Consider the following 6,362-nt stretch of genomic DNA (forward strand, 5'->3'; position numbering starts at 1 on the left):
TAACTTGTGTCCAATCCCATTGATTATGCTTCCATAAAATATGTTTAAATCAAAACTTGTGGCCAAGGTTATTTTTTTTAAAGTGGGTCAAACTCGAAGTCAAGAACAGAAGGAGGACAAAACTATATACCCCCGAATTTTCGATTTCGGGGACATAAAAGTATCGAATGATACTTTAAGAAAAACATTTACTTTAAAAACAAGAAAGTAGAACTCCACACATAATGTCACATAAAAAGTTTTGAGGACAATCGGTGCATCTTTGTACTATTACAATACATGCTAAACTCCTCATAAAAGTGTGAATGACTGATCCTACCATAGTTTAACAGCCTAAAGAGATACAAAAAGTTGATTGGCGTACATTACTCAATTAATACTATACAGATCAGAATAAAGAGGAAATGTAATAATCCTTTATCAATATACAACCTGGAATTGATGTAATTTCTGCAAATATGTGTTGTATTGAAATCTAACATTTTAAAAATTTCCGGTGATAAAATTTTATTTCGTATATTTTCAATATCTAGGCAATCTTTAGGACATTTTAGAGAATTTGAATAAATTATAGCTAACGGTACGAGTACACACAAAGGTTTTCCAATATTCCTTTCAATCTCTCTTTCTCTTCCTCTCAATGAAATTTGGAATGAGAAGAGAGAAGTAATTTTGTGCCATCAGACTGCATCCAACTACTACTGATCTCTGTCGAACACGTCGGAATGATGTGTCAGCAAAAAGTTTGATGAGTTAAGTATACGAAGTATGTTTCTTAGTTGTAATTAGTCTGTTCACTTGATTACAGCAATAGAAAAGAAAGTTATTATTTAATCACAGTTTCATAGCAATCACCTTGAAATCTCAAATACTAGCATGCAATCTAAAAGCAAACCGCGTGATTTTATATCTGTTTAACACAAATTGATGAATCTTTGGAAAATTAACGACATCAATAACTGAGTTAGAAATGCGAAGTTCTGTCGGGGAAAATAAAGGTCAAGGGTTTTGATTGTGGTTGTGGCATTTACAACTTCCATATCGGACTGAACTACTAAATGAACTTCTGTCAAGGTGTGTTATAAAAAAAGACAAATTATGTCAATGATTTTTTTTTAAAAATCGAAGCACTAAAAGATTTCTGAAGACAGGGTTAATTTAATACAGTTCCTGATTTTTTTTTCAACTTCATAACTGCTGTACAGATATACACTTGTATGGTTTAATACCAACTTAAAAATTTAAAATTTCGATGAAATTTGAAAAAAGATCAAACACATAGTAACGAAATAATTGATTGACTCTCCATCTAATATAAGGTCTTTACAGTAGCTCATTCGATACAACACTCGCGCTGTAATTAAAATGTCATGGTGTCGAACCCCGGTCGCGACAAAAGTGAGTCGATAAGTGTTTCTTCGCCATGTGCTCTTTACTTATGTGAAGGCAGAATGGCGGGTTCTTCGGAGAAATGTTTAAAACCAAAAACGTATCAGGCGTTGGTAGAATAAAAATCCATCACTGCTCCATGTCCCTTATTGGCGAGAAAAGGTCTTAATTTGACGCCCTTCAACGGTATCTGGTGACGTCTTCTATATGAGTGAAAAATTACAGAAAGGAACTCGAAACAACAAACAATAAAGCACTCTCTATTAGATTTATGATAGTCGTCAAGAACCTTATTGAATTGAACAAGTTCAACTTAAGGTCTGAGTTGCAGAAAATAGTTTTGGATGAAGTTCCGCTCAAAATTAGAGAAAAGAAAATAGAGAACCAAGTTTCAATGCATATTTTCGATTTTTTTTATTGATACATTATATTCCTTTAAATGTATGCAAATACAATTTATCATTGAGTCAAATGCTGACTGACTTTTCATACTTATTGTAAGGCCATTCTTTACACACTAAATTGACGACGAATTTTTTTCGTTATTTCTCTAACGTGGAAAAGAGCACACGGCGGGTGTGACCGGTCGGCAGGGGATTCTCACTGCTCCATGGAGCCTGATCCCACCTCTGGTGTTTATGAGGTCCATGTTTGCTCTGCTCGTATTTTGTATTGTTTTATGGACTTTTGAGCTTGAATACTGTTTGTTATCTCCATATATTTTAAGTTTCATGTGCTGATTTAATATATTTCATTGATACAGGAGTAATACAAGTTGTTAAGTTCGCACTTATCGTCTATATTCAGTAAAACATTAAATGTGAAAAGATGTGGCAGACTCGGTGGTGTCTTTTATTTTAAGTTTTCTGGGATATATCGTGTCAACGTGTGAATGGGAGAAACTATTGCTAATTGATAAATCATCTGAAGGTAAAATTTATGGCAATGTAAAACGTTTTTGAAGAAAAATTGCTTCAGATGTAATTATTTTATTTGGAGAAATTAAGATTTTGATAATGTGTAACACCATTTTTAATTTGTGATGAAAATCTTAAAATGCAGTACTAGTTTATGGACATATCGAACAGCATTCAAACTCAAAAGTCCATTTAACAATATAAATTTTGGAGCAAAGCAACACGGACTTCCAAACATCAGAGGTGGGATCAGGTGCCATGGAGGACGAGTCACACCCGCCATGTGCTCCCCGTCATGATCTGGAAATAACGGAAACATCCGTCGTCAATTCAATGTGTAAATAATGGACTAACAATTAGTATGAAAAACTTCAGTCAGCATTCCACTCAATGATAAATTGTATTTGCTGACATGGTCATTGTATCGACCATAGAACTTACGAAATGATGTCTTAAAACGATATTGTTGATATTTTTGTTTCATCAGCTTGTTTGTCAATAATTAACCTCGTTTTAGAAACTGTTCATACGTAGAGCATGTTCTTGCGTATCGAATCAAATGAAAGATATAAACTCCGTATGCAGATGATGATGGTGTATTGCTGCAGAACTAATGGAAGTTGACGATTGAAAAGTTAAAGTCATCACGTTTATGATAGAGATTGGTTGTTAGATTACCGTAAACGTCTTTTTCAAGTAAAATATCCAAATATGAAAAAGATGTTTCAGAACTCTGTGGTATCTTTTATTTCAAGCTCACCAAGATATATCGTATCGACATGAATGGAAATAATCATTGTTAATTGACAATGCGTCGTTGATGTATATCTAAGGCCACAGCAAGTGTTTTCTTCTTTTCAAGTATAAGATTTTGAACAAATTCTGCTTCAAAAATCCACATAGATATTGTGAATGAGAAACTAAAATTTAAACATCTTTTTGATGTCTGTATTTCATAGTACATGTATGTAGAATCAGAATGTTTTTAACAAAATAATTTTGCAAATGAGTGAAATGACCAATGACAAGGTAAGTAAATTTATTGAGTTCCATTTTTTTATTGAAAAAGCAGCTGTCGATGATATCAAAATAAGATTTGATAATATGATGAAGATGAAGCGAGCGAAGCCGTTGATGCGTTGGCGATAATGCAATAATATGCTAACTGACCCTTACTCACTATTCAGCTTATCTCTGCCTTATTGTTGGTACATACAAATTTACTTCATAGTACTAAGTCCATTATTTTTGTCCCCCGCTTTCGCGAAAGCGAGGGGACATTAAATCTCATTCGTCTGTCTGTCTGTCCGTCTGTCCGTCAGTCTGTCAGTCTGTCCGTCACAAAAACATTAACCTTGCCCATAACTTTTGATTTAGTGGAGCTATGACTTTCAAATTTCACAAGTGTATTCCTTGTGACAAGACCTTTCTTTGGGTACCACCAAATTTGACCTTTTGACCTTGACCTTGGAGTTTGACCCACTTTTACACAAAAATTCCAAACTTTTACTTTGGCCATAACTTTTGAATAGTAGGTACTAGGACTTTCATATTTCACATATGTATTGTTTGTGGCAAAACCTTTCATTGGATAACAACAACCTTGACCTTTTGAGATTTTGGAGATTTACGTACTTATGAAAAAACTTTAACCTTCACCATAACTTTTGAACGGTGAGGACGAAGGCTTTCGTACTTCACATATATAATCCTTGTGAGAAGACCTTTCATTGGATACCAATAACTTTTGCCCTTTGACCATGACCTTGGAGTTTTAATTACATTTTAAAAACTTTAACCTTGGTTACAACTTTTAAACAGTAGATACTAGGACTTTTATATTTCACATAAGTATTCCTTGTGGCAAGACATTTCATTGGATACCAACAACCTTGACATTTTGACCTTGACCTTGGAGATTTATGTACTTATGAAAAAACTTTAACCTTGACCATAACTTTTGAACGGTGAGGACTAGGGCTTTTGTACTTCACATATGTGATCCTTTTGAGAAGACCTTTCATTGGATATCAATAACTTTTACCCTTTGACCTTGACCTTGGAGTTTTAACTACTTTTTAAAAATACTTAAACTTTGGTCACAACTTTTGAACGGTAGATACTAGGACTTTTATATTTTACATATGTATTCTTTGTGGCAAGTCCTTTCATTGGATATCAACAACTTTGACCTTTTGACCTTGACCTTAAAGATATATGTACTTATGAAAAAACTTTAACCGTGACCATAAATTTTAAACAGTAAGGGCTAGGGCTTTCATACTTCACATATGTAATCCTTGTGAGAAAACTTTTCATTGGATATCAACAACGTTCACCCTTTGGTCTTGACCTTGGAGTTGACCTACTTTTAAAAAACTTTTTACTTTGGCCATAACTTTTTAACGGTCAGGATTAGGGTTTTCATCCTTCAAAAAAATCAACTTCAGAGTTACTTTCTAAATAAATGACATATGATAGGATGTTCATATTACACACAATATGTCATAAAAATAACATTTCACCCACAAAGACACCGAAAGCGGGGGACCACAATTCTTTGAATTTGCTTGGTTTTTTTAAATGTTTAGCGTCGGTGGTCGGCTTGGTTTTGAGGTTATGAAATTAAAAATGTACACAATAAAGTTCCTATACTATAGACTTCTCAATCGATGAGAAATTCTAAAATTGTGTTTTTAAAAAATGGTTTTTACCCTTTTGGATTTTCCAGATGGAAAGATAGGTTTTCGAATTAGGAGTAGGCGCTTCACGAAGAAAATAAAATTTGGAATGGTCTAAAAGATATGTAGAATATACAAATATAGAAAATATTTCGGGCGGTGAGGTGGGGGAATGTCCAATGTTTATCAATATATTAAAAGTAATTAATAAATTTCAATTTATACAATAATGCCATCATATATGTCTAACGTGAGATAACTGTAATAGCATCTTCATCTTGCTTTAAAATAGAGTTATTCACCCTGTGCTTCTTAGCACACATCTCTTGGATTGCTAATAAAACGGAACATGATTTATTAGCACGGTATCATCTTTTTGAATTAATTTAAAAACTAAATATAGTGTTTATACCCTTAAACTTTGACTTTTGACCTTCTTTTGAAAGACTTTAAACTTGGCCATAAATTTTGAGTTGTTGGAACTATGGCTTTCAAGTTTTAAACGTATTTCATTTGACAAGCCCTATCCGTTGATACCTGAAGTTTTGACTTTTTATCCTTGACCTTGGAGTTTGACTTTTTTAGGGAAGGTTTAACCTTGGGCATATTATAACTGCTAGGGCTTTTATATTTCAATTATGTATTCCTTGTGAAACCTTTCCTTGGGCACCATTTTTTGGCCCTTTTATTTTTAGAGTTTTACCTTCTCATTAACACTGAACGAATTGGTGCTGGTTCTTATATGTATTCCTTGTTGCAGCAATTTTGATATATTGACCTTGGATTGATTTGTATTAGAAAAACTTTAACCTTAAAGGTTAAAGATAACAATTCTGGAAAATATTTTCGAACAAAAAACTTTAAATTACTTCAAAGGTTTACCCCGCGTTTCTTTTTCGTTTCAGTATATAATTCGTACGTACACGCTGGGAACAGGCCCTTGTGGTGGAGAACCGTCCTTCGTGTGAAACCGTTTAAAATGAGGTCCCGTGTCGTACATGTAGTAGGTGTTGGTACAAAAAAGACCCTCCGCTGCTCAGTGACCTGGAGTGACGGATAAAGGTCTTTTGCAGCCATCGACCAGAAAGTGCTGGCATCTCAATTGAGATTCATTAAACTTCTCAAATTGAGGACCATTATTTATAAACAAAGAAACAATGCTTTCTTCTCCGTGACACCTAATCCGACATCTGATGCTGGCTCTGCTCCTGATTTTTATTGGGACATGTGAGCTTGAATAATGCTGACTACAGTGTATCCCTATATCTTAGTTTAATTTTGGAGCAGAAAAGCGGACTACCCCAATTATAAAGCTGGCCGAAGTTTGCTCACGAAATCAGACGGGTCATTGTCTATACTTACTGTAAATGTATTT

This window comes from Saccostrea cucullata, unplaced genomic scaffold (assembly GCF_032062105.1).
Source record: "Saccostrea cucullata isolate Sc308-1 unplaced genomic scaffold, CSIRO_AGI_Scuc_v1 ctg773, whole genome shotgun sequence".
NCBI lineage: Eukaryota > Metazoa > Mollusca > Bivalvia > Ostreida > Ostreidae > Saccostrea > Saccostrea cuccullata.